This window comes from Lithobates pipiens, unplaced genomic scaffold (genome assembly GCF_037356315.1).
Source record: "Lithobates pipiens isolate NorthernLeopardFrog02 unplaced genomic scaffold, aLitPip1_a1.2 Scaffold_8, whole genome shotgun sequence".
In the NCBI taxonomy this organism is placed as follows: domain Eukaryota; kingdom Metazoa; phylum Chordata; class Amphibia; order Anura; family Ranidae; genus Lithobates; species Lithobates pipiens.
Window position 1 is genome coordinate 517,340,506 of NW_027507903.1, and position 10,831 is coordinate 517,351,336.

Sequence of the window (10,831 nt, forward strand, 5' to 3'; positions counted from 1 at the left end):
GAAAGGAGGTTCAGGCACTCTTAGTGTCAAAGTCCAAAAAAAGTTAAAGAACTTGTTTACTTTGACTGCATCCAGAGAATAGCCATTCACAGTTGGATGAACACTCAGGTTGGACAGTCCCTCTCTCACAAGGCCTAGCAGCCAACAAGGTGCTTACTCAGGAACAAAGTCTTTGTCATAGACGTTGTTGCAGAACATGTAGGGAAACTAAGCTTTAGAACACTTGTAGGATACCTGGATCTTTCAGCCAGCTTGGCGATATCCACAAGACCGGATTCTCTTGGTTACTTCAGCCCTTCCAGGCTCTTGTTAAGAAAACCAACCCGTAAATGGTGTTCTTCTAAAGAGTCCTCCCCTGGAATGCTCGAAAGAGACAGCACCCAACCACCTCGGAATCCTCCTTTAGTTTCCTTGCCTCGGGCTAGCCAGCCCCGAGACATTAAAATTAGGTGGATCCATAGCCTTCCTGGGGGCTGGTCAGGAGGACCAAGACCATGTAATCAGCACTTCATACTGGACTGGAACCCGGAACCACGTGATGTCCGCATCTTAAATACTTTCTCCCAGAGGGCACAGCGAGAGGGAAACTCCCACTGACCTGGCTCTAAAAAAGAGTAATTTAAGCACCTGACCAGACCATAGTTCCGCCTGCCAGAAGAGACAGTGCCCCTTGTGGCCAGGCTGAACACCTCACAGTCCAGTCAGACTGATGCAGAAATCCAATTTAGACAAATGAACCCAAACCAAACTGCAGTTTAGGTAAAGTTTAACTTGGAAAAAACGCATAGCGCATGCTCTTCAGGAGCCCGCCACTAGAATTACTTTTCCTGGAGACAACCCAAAATTTGGGGTTCTCTTTTTAGTTTCACTTTCAATTATAATGGTAAACAGGACAAATAGAGAGTGAATCTCCTTAACGGGGGCACAGACAGCAATAACAATTGACAGGGGCTCTAATCTCTCTCCACTGTACCCAAAACGAAAAAAAAAGTTTTGCCTTTTGTTATACTTTAAGTTTGCCCATTGACATGCAATACAGAAAACAGTTTAAAAAATACATCCATACCTTTGCATATGTAAATGTGAGTGTTTGCAGATATACATGCATAGAAACAGCTTTTTCGGTAATGCATATCAGTTGGCAAAATTAGGCTGCAGCTGTGGATCAGGGCTGGCGCCACTAAAACAAGCATATGTTACTCTGTATGCCCATATGCCCTAATGTGTGCCAATATGCAATAGCCCTGGAAATGAATTACTTCACAGTAAAGGCAGCTATAGAGGAGAGTGGGGATTTTTTTTAAAGCCACTTTAGTGCATGTCAAGAATTTGAAATGAGATTAGTGTCTATGGTCTGGTCACAGGTGCACGCACTTTAACCATTTGAGTACCAGCCTGTAATATCCCTCCATTACCAGGCCATTTTTCATTTTGTAGTGCTGTGATTGTTTTACTGACCATTAAATGGCCATATCATAGTTTAAACAAATTTATTTTATACCATTTTCGAGACATATAGAGCTTTTTTTGATGGTATTTAATAGCCAGTGGGTTTTTTATTTTGTACTATATCAAGGAAAAAAAGACAAAAAAATAATGAACAAGCTGAAGTTAGAAGCTGACTGGCAACCATGCACAGCTGCTTGCACTCTTAAATTTTAGTAAATCAACCAAAGTTTTTAATGTTCACATGTGCAGGATAAAGGAGGTGAATAATATAAATTTATACAGGTCACATGGAGACAGGCTGATGATCAGACGTACAGGGGAGCAGGGGGAGGTGAAAGGGATAAAACCCCCTCCTATCCTGAATTTGCTGCTTATTTTGTTCTGAAACTAATAAATGATCTTTCATCCATTAGTTCATTTTCCCTTTCCTCTGTTTTAAGATGAAGAGACAGGCTCTTAGATGTAAAGAGCAGTATTATTTACATTTTGTGATCGCCGTGACTGGTGATCTCAGCGATCACATGGAAGAGAGCCATTTGGATTAGCTCTGTACACTGACTGTGAATGGCTTGGTTCACTGGCCTCCCAAGGGCTAGTTGTGAAGTTTCATTTAGTCTAAGTTCACATTTATGCGGCTGTGCTTAATGCGTTTTTCGGGCACATTTTTCAGTGCATTTTGTGTTTTTAAAATGGTTTTTATGCATTTTTGCATGCAGTTTTCATGCATTTTACGTTTTACGTATTTTTTCCCTCTTTAAACGCACTGTAAAACACACTGTATATAGCTGGTTGCTATGGAGGGGGCCAGGAAGCCGGCCACCGCATCTTTAGCAACCGATGAGTCATCAGCTGTCAGTTGAATGTTCCCCGCTGAAAGGTGAATGTAAAAAAGAAAAGATTCTCAAAAAAAACAGCGGGGGTTCCACCCAGGTTCATACCAGGCCCTTCAGGTCTAGAATACTTTCAGCTGGGACCCCAATGCCCAAATGCATAAAAAAAATGGCGTGGGCCCCCCCCCCCCCAAAATCCATACCAGACCTTTATCCGAGCATGCTGCCCGGAAGGTCAGGAAAGGGGGGGAATAAATGACCGCCCCTCCCCTTCTGAACCATACCAGGCCGTATGCCCTCAACATGGGGGGGTGCTTTGCCCCCCACCCTAAAGCACCTTGCACCCATGTTGATGAGGACAAGGGCCTCTTCCCGACAACCCTAGCCGGTGTTTGTCGGGATCTGCGGGTGGGGGGGCTTATCAGAATCCGGAAGCCCCTATTTAATAAGGGGTCCCCAGATCCTGCCCCCCCCCCCCCATCGTACCCGTTCCCTTTCACCAAAAAAGCAGTGAAATAAAATACACAATAAAATACTAGTGAAATAAAATACACAATAAAATAAAAAAATAAAAAGAGCCAGTTTTTGACAATTCTTTATTAATAGCTCTGTCCTCTTCCTTCCTTCCTTCCTCTGTCTCTTCCTGTCGTTTCCTCCTCGAGCTTCCTCTTCCCGCTGCCTTCTCCTTCCTGTCCTCTCTTCCCACTGTCTTCTCTTTCCCGTCGTCTCCTCCTCAAGCTGTCTCTTCCTGTTGTATTCTCCTCCCCACCGTCTCTTCCTGCTGCTGTCTTCTTCCTCGACCCCGGTTACCAGCTAAGAAAATTTAAAAAGCTGCTTTTGTTCTGTTGATCTCCTCATCTGTTTTGTTGACGCCTGCTTTCTGCCGACTCTAATATAGCAATGGGGTATGGCCATCCGATAACATCACCTGGAGAGCCCGCCCCTTGTGACAAAGGGGAACCCCCGCTGACAGCTGATGATTCATCCATTGCTAGGGACGTGGCCCCTTGCTTAGCAACCAGCTATATACAGTGGTAAAATAAGAACTGCAAAACACATTAACAATTGCATAAAAAATGCACCACTTGCATTTCTGGTGCAGCTCCATTGAAATCTATTAGCTGCAAATTTCAGGAAAAACGTCCCGGACCCTTTCCAAAAACGCACCGGACGCAAAACGCATAGTTGTGAGTTAGTGCCATAGGAAACAATGTTAAATGGACTGTAGTGCATTTCTGCAAACTGCAAAATGCACAAAAAATGCATAGGTGTGAATGTAGGGTTATACACAGCACTCTAGAAATAGACATCCACTTACCCACCATATTTTTATAATACGGAGGTAGGAGGTGGTTGAAGTACTTGTATAATCAAAACTTTTTTTACTGTTTTGGATCTAGTTGGGAAGTGTTAGAACTCGTATCAGGTTTTTATTGCTGTCTATCACCATAGCAGAGAATGATGGGAAATCAAAAAGTCTCCAGAAATGGAGGGAATGGGAAATCTTTCAATGAAGACACCACTTCCAATGACAAATTTCCCCTTATTTTTTACGCTATAAGGGATGGAGACCTAGGTGCTGGATAGTCCTGGTCTCATATAAAGTCCCACCTGTTCTTTTTCTTCAACTGTAAAAGGGAAATTTTCCTTCACTTAGGAGAGATTTCTTCTCCAAATGGGAAGTGAAGGAAACAAATTATTTGACAGGGATTTTTTCTGTGCACCATGCAAAACTATAAATAATGACTTTACATACACTTTAAGTTTCATTTGGTTCCTCTGGTTAAAGAGTTTTTTCCACCTATACATAGTGGAGGTGTTAACCTTTTTTTTGGCGTTAAAGTATAACTGTAGACAAAACTTGTTCTCTATTTGTCTTAGTGACCATGTATTTTATTTGTCCTGGTGAAAAGTGAAAGAAAATCTCAAATTTCAAGTCTTCACCAGATCAGAATTTGATGGTAATTCTTCCAATGGGGACACTAGTTATGTTGACCCTGGTGACTACCAGGTATGTATCTCATTATGGAGGGATTTCCTCTCACTTCCTGTTGTGGCTTTAGGACAAGAAGTGAAAGAATATCTCCCCAATGGAACACATCTGGCAACAAAAAAAAACCCTGACTATAGCTAGTGACTTCCCTTACTCTATTCAAAATGAAAAAAATAAGTTTTACTTTCAGTTCTACTTTAAGCTACCTATTCAGCCTCATAATTTGAAGCTGATGCCAAAATTGAAAAAAAATGTTTATATAATACAGCTCACTAGTGCTTAGATGCAGCAGTCTGAAAGACCATAGCCTGAAAAGCTGTTGCTCTTGTCAGAAGTGCAGTCTCCTTGTCACTTCCTGTAAGTTGCCCTGACTCAACACTTGTATGCTACTGAGATGAACAAAGGCAGGCATGTTTTAAGTCCAGCTGGATGGCAACCATGGCCCCACCCATAAATACAGTAGAGCAGAGGCTTTAACCACATATGGACAGGAAGTGCGTTATATGCAGTTGTATTAAGTAAAAAATAAAGTGAAAGAAGCCTGAAAAAATGAAAAATTCTATCAAATACTTACCATAATTTTCCTTTCCTGACGCCAATACATGGCATCATACATATGATATAGCTCCACCCCTATATCCACCCACAGGACCTGTTTAGCTATATAAAAGTCTGACTGAGAGCTAGCTCCCCCATTCTCCGTATAAAGAACAAAGATCAGAGGGAGCGTTCATATGCTGCCATGTATTGGCCTTGAAAATTACGGTAAGTATTTGATACAATCTTCCATTTTCCTGATGCCAACATGGCAGCATACATATGATACATAATGAGCTTTTGAGAGGAGGGATTAATGCTGCAAACGTAGCCTTTATTTAACAATAGACATAGAAGCTTGGATAGTTTTCCTCCCAAACTCTACTGTAGTAAGAGCTGCTGGATGCACCCTGTAGTGTTTTGAGAATGTATGATGTGATGACCAGATAGTCACTTTCTGTCTCCAGAGACACTCCTGCCCATACTGCCCAAGAAGAAGACATCACCCTAGTTGAGTGAGCTCTAACCACCTCCAGAGGATCCTTTCCAGCCGCTCTATATGCCCGGTGCATAGTTTTTACTATACAGGCCAAGATGGTTCTGGCCGAGGCCTCTTTCCCTTTAAATTTTCTCTTAGTTTTGATGAAAAGTCTGTCAGAACGTCTGAATGTAGAAGTAGCCTGGAAACAGGCTTTGATGACTTTTGGAATTTCCATTTCGTGTATATCAGAGTCTGATTCCACTGGGAAGGCTGGAAGCACCCATTCACTGGAGAGATTAAATATTGATGCTACTTTTGGAACAAAGTGATCCAATGGTCTCAGGCAGCAAAACCCTGTCTTTGAAGAACATGGAATAAGGTTTGGATGCCCCCAATTCTTGGAGTTCCGACACCCTTCCTCCTGAAGTTATGGCTATTAGGAAAGCCATTTTAAGGTGATATCCCATAATGAACAGTCTTCTTTCAGAGCACAAGGAGTGGAAATTCCCCTCTGGATCTTGAGTTGTTCGCATGTGGTGCCCCACCCTGCTGCGCTGGCATCTGTGTTAACAATGATCCATGGCTGCAGCCCTAATGGATAATGTTGTTCAGCGTTTATTTCTTCTACCACCAGAGACTCTGGCGCATCCGGCTGGTGATCCTGATTAGCTGGGTTAGACAAACTCTCCTCCACTGCATCAGGAAGCCTTGTTGGAAAACTCTAAGTTTCCAGTGAGCCCAGGGGATCACCGGGATACATTAAGCCATTGTCCCGAGTAGACTCATGCACTTGGATACTCACATCACTGGTGCAACCAGTGCTTGTTGAAAATTCTTCCTGATTTTGGTGAGTTTCTGAAGTGGCAAAGAAACTGTGGCCGCCTGAGTATTGAATTGGGCCCCTAGGTAGACCATGTTCTGTGTAGGCTCAAGCTGGCCTGTCCTAACGCAAATCTGAGGAACTGCTGGTGTGACTGAAGGATCTGCTGCTAGGCATCCTGCAAGTCCACTGAAATCCTCCAGTCTCCTGGTTGAATAACCTGGATTATAGTATAGAGAGACTCCATCTTGAGTCTCTCCATCCAGATAAATTGATTTAGCCTCTTGAGATCGTTCTGGAGGCGGTCGTTTGAACAGCCAATAATGGCCTTGTGCCACTATGGACTGAATCCGCTGATTTTGGCATTGAATTTGCCAGAACTGGGTCCTTTGGGTAGCTTGGCTCCAACTGCCTCCTGGGCGAGCCTGATGTTAAAAGGACTTCTGGGTATCTGAGGGGCCTTAGCTCAATGCAATCTTAAGAAGGTTGACCGTGTACCCCTCCAACCCCTTCAGGAGTCCTTGGATGGGCAAAAGCCTCCAAAATCTGGGTTCCTGTTTGGCACTCCTCTGGATGATTTGCCCCTCTGGCATCTGGACTTTCGATCTTGGGACAGAAGATCTGATTTTCCTCCTGTAACCCTGGAGATTGTAGTATTTTTTGGCCAAACAGCGCGTTCCCATCAAAAGGCAGTTTACAGCAATTTTGCTTTGAGGATGGGTCGGCCGCCCAGGGTTTTAGCCACAATGCTCTTGTGGCTGTGACTGAGCTGAGCATGGCTCTGGAGGACCATCGAATGATGTCTATAGCTGCCTCAACTGCGAAGTCCACAGAGAGTTTTATCTCATCAAGAGCCTTGATGATTTTTTTCTTTTGCCAGCTGTTTTTTTATTGCATACAAGTTCTGTGCCTACAATCACATAACGCTTGCTATGGATGTTACGCAACGGTGGGCTTACAAGCAACACCTGCTGTGAGGTAAAACTTTAAGTTCATGTCAATGCGTTTATCAAGGATATCGCAAAAGGAGGATGAGTCTTCCATTGGAAGTGTCACATTCTTTGCCAGTCTGGTGACTGCCCCATCAACCGTTGGTGGGTTAGATAAAGGAGCTGCAGCCTCCTCCGTGATTGGATACAACTTCTGCACCCTATTGGTTGAGGAGGATTTTTCTCCCTTCTCCCATTCCCCCTGAAACAGACCTCTTATGTATGTCATAAGAGAAAAAGTAGCTTTGGATTCCTCCTATTGAACCTAAAGACTTGTTCACACTTGCAGCATGCTCTGCTATTGCACTGAAAAGCGATCTGTGCTTAGGTCACTTTTCAGAGGCATTTTCAGAGGCATTTGATATTATCACGTAGAGGGAACAAGTGTTTCCACTATGCGATTTTCAAAGAGCAATTTGCATGCAATGTTGCAACTCGCATGGGGCGGCCCATTCACTTGGCTGCCCTACGTGTGCAAAAAGAAGCCCCTGCTCCTTTTTAGGGGTGAAAAGTTTCGCACAATGTGTGAAAGCAGAATCGCATCGCATTTTGGGGTGCCCTGAAAGGATAAAGGCACCTAATGTGTGTTGTGCAGAGTTTGCCACACAATTTAAATAACTTTGGAGGAGGTTTCTGAATTCTCCCATTCCAGTGCAGATTTTACTGCCTTAAGAAATGGTGGTATCATCGCAAAATCAAAGCCTGAACCTTCAGGACCCTCTGCCAAGGAGGAGGCGGTATCTTCTCCCTCTGCCTGGAAGGTTGGCTGTAATACTAGGCCAGGCGAATCAGCCTGCCTAATCTGCTGGGCTGGAGTTACCCCTGAAGTGCCTGGTACCCCTCTTGTTAGAGAGGGTTAAATGGCTTGGTTTAGACCTGGTGCAGGGCCCACACTCTGTTTGTCCGCTTCTGTCCCTGGTTGCCCGAGACGACTGGAAAATTCTGCCAGGGTGTCATGGACTACTTTCTTGAGCAACATTGATACCTGCTGACTCTAGTACTCCTGATCTCTGGCAAGCTGCCTGAAGCAGTTGCTGCAAAGTAGCTTTCCTGGCATAGGGTCATCTCCACATGACCAACATTTGCCTTTTGGGCACTGAGCCCTCAGAGGAGAAGTGCTTTCTCTTAAGCATACATTTACGCCCTATTTACTGGGGTCTCCCAGGACTGGAGGAGTCACTTTCTGCCCTGGAAAAATCCTGATGATCCAGAGGGCCTCTGGACCTCCTAGAACGGGAGTGTGAGCTGCTGGGGCTGCAATAGACATGAAGGTATGTTCATCCAGGCATAAAGCACTCTTTTTCCCGCATCTTCCTACTTACCCAAAGTTGGTCCTTACCTGGTATTGCGGTATTCTTTGTTATGTGGTGTTAGGCTCATGCTAGCAGAAGAACCGAAAGGTGCAAGGGGGAGTGCATGGCAACAGAGAAAAAAAGGAAGCGAGAGGGGAAAAAAATCCATATAAATCCCCCCCCTTTTTTTGGGCAAAGAGAAACAAATTTAGATAAAAGAAATCTGGGCAAAACTCCCCATCCCCTAGTACAGTGATGGCGAACCTTGGCACCCCAGATGTTTTGAAACTACATTTCCCATGATGCTCAACTACACTTCAGAAGGCATGAGCATCATGGCAAATGTAGTTCCAAAACATCTGGGGTGCCAAGGTTCGCTATCACTGCCCTAGTAATACAGTCTTCCTGGCTCCCTCTCCCTTCTATCCCCATTACTGGAATAGGAAGACTTGTCATTGACTGTTCCTCAAAATGAGATGCTGTCTCTCTGCATGCCTGAATTGCAAAGGCATCCATAACCTGGCCATTTGTGCCCTTTAAATAGAGCGCCTGAGAAAGAGACTCAGTCCTCCCCAGCATCTGTTCTAAATAAAAAAGGGCTAGTAGAATTAGGAGGGAAGCCAAAGCCCATCCACCCAAAGGGACACTTTGAAGCTGGCTACACATCATGCAATCCTGCAATCCCTCAGATTTACCAAAACCACATAATATGTCAAACCTCAAGAGCCTCAATTTGTATGCAATCAGGCAGGCCCCTGCACTACATGGTCCCAGCAAATCTAAAGGAAATCAGACAACAAAAGTTGCACAGTGTAGGGTCTTTAGAGACATAAGAGCAATAAAAAGAAAAAAATGTTTCATAGAGATTGACAGACCTGGAAAGAATTCCATAGGAGAGAAGACATCATGCAGTCCCAGCTGCTGGGTCCGGACTCCAAAGCAGGCATGCCACAAGAGGATTGCCATCTCTGATTAGAGAACCCCTCGACCCCAAAAGACCACCAGAAGGGGTTCCCCACCTTGTCGGTGCATTTAACTACCTAAGATGTGGGAATGCGTGCTGGGAGAGGCTTGAATCCAGACAGACTCTGACATAGCTGCCAGGTAAAGAGCTTATCCTGAGTGTAACGGTCTGTAGGTGTTGATCTTTGAGGACAAAAAGGAGAATGGGGGAGGTAGCTCTCAGTCAGACTTTTAAAGAGCTAAACAGGTCCTGTGGGTGGATAGAGGGACCGAACTATAACATATGTATACTGCCATGTTGCCGTCAGGAAAGATATCTAATGCAAGCACCACCATCAAAGAATCGGTAAGCTGTATTATGTTACAATTTTATTTTTGTGTTTGGATATGCTTTAACAGGGGCATTGCCTTACTGTACTTTGGCCCTCCTTAGAGGCATAAATAGAATAAAATGGAGACGGGTCCTAAATAGGTCACTAGGGAACTAAACTGGGAAATGATTACTCAAATAGTTTTTAGAGAAGTAAAGAAGAAAGGGCACTGTATATACCGAATTAATGTGCCAAAATATATAAATGTGTATAAAATGTACAATGTGGACACTTGTAGGTCGGACTAGATGACATTTCATAACTACTGTGTAATGATGTTTTGATATTTCTATGGAACACCCAGACATGTAAAAAAATTAGGAAACATGTCAGATTGTCCATATTGTTCATGGTAGACACAACCTTCATTATTATAAACACTTTGAGATGTATGTTCCCATTTAAGTGAACCTGTGCCAAGACTAGCCAAGACTATGAATATTAAAGCATTTACATACTCTAAACAAGCAGTGAAACACTTTAAAACAAGTCTTCATTCACCTCTGTAACAGTAGGTACAGTATTGTGGAGAAATGTGTCTTCAATGTTCACAACAATGGCACTAAAATATTAGTTTTTGATATTACTTCTTTTGCTCCAGAATAGAGACGGGCTTGGGCGTGTTCGAGTTCCCATGTGCCCGATCCCGCCAGGAAGCGGACACTGCACACGGCTAATCACAGGAAGTGAGACATTTCCCAATCTGTGCAGCTGCAGATCAGGAAATGTCTCACTGCCTGTGATTAAAATTGTGCAGCGTCAGCTTGCTGGTGGGATCGGGCACGTGGGAACTCAAACCCCAGCCCATCTCTACTCCAGAACCTTGGCAAACTGCCAGTCCGCTGATATAAACAAACATCTGTTAGAAACAAAGTGAAATCTGACTTTGTTGTGATATTTGCGGATTTTGGAAAACTTGACTTTACAAGCAGCTAGAGTGGTCATTGTTTAAAAGCGCTTAAAGAATATGTAAATAATTTAATGCCTATAGTCCGGGCACAGGTGCACTTCAAGTTCAGGGTGCTACTGCACTTTGGCTGCAGCACGGGTGCAGCGCAGTGTGCCCATGGTTTTCTTGTGAGTTAGCTGTGCTCTATTATGTCCCA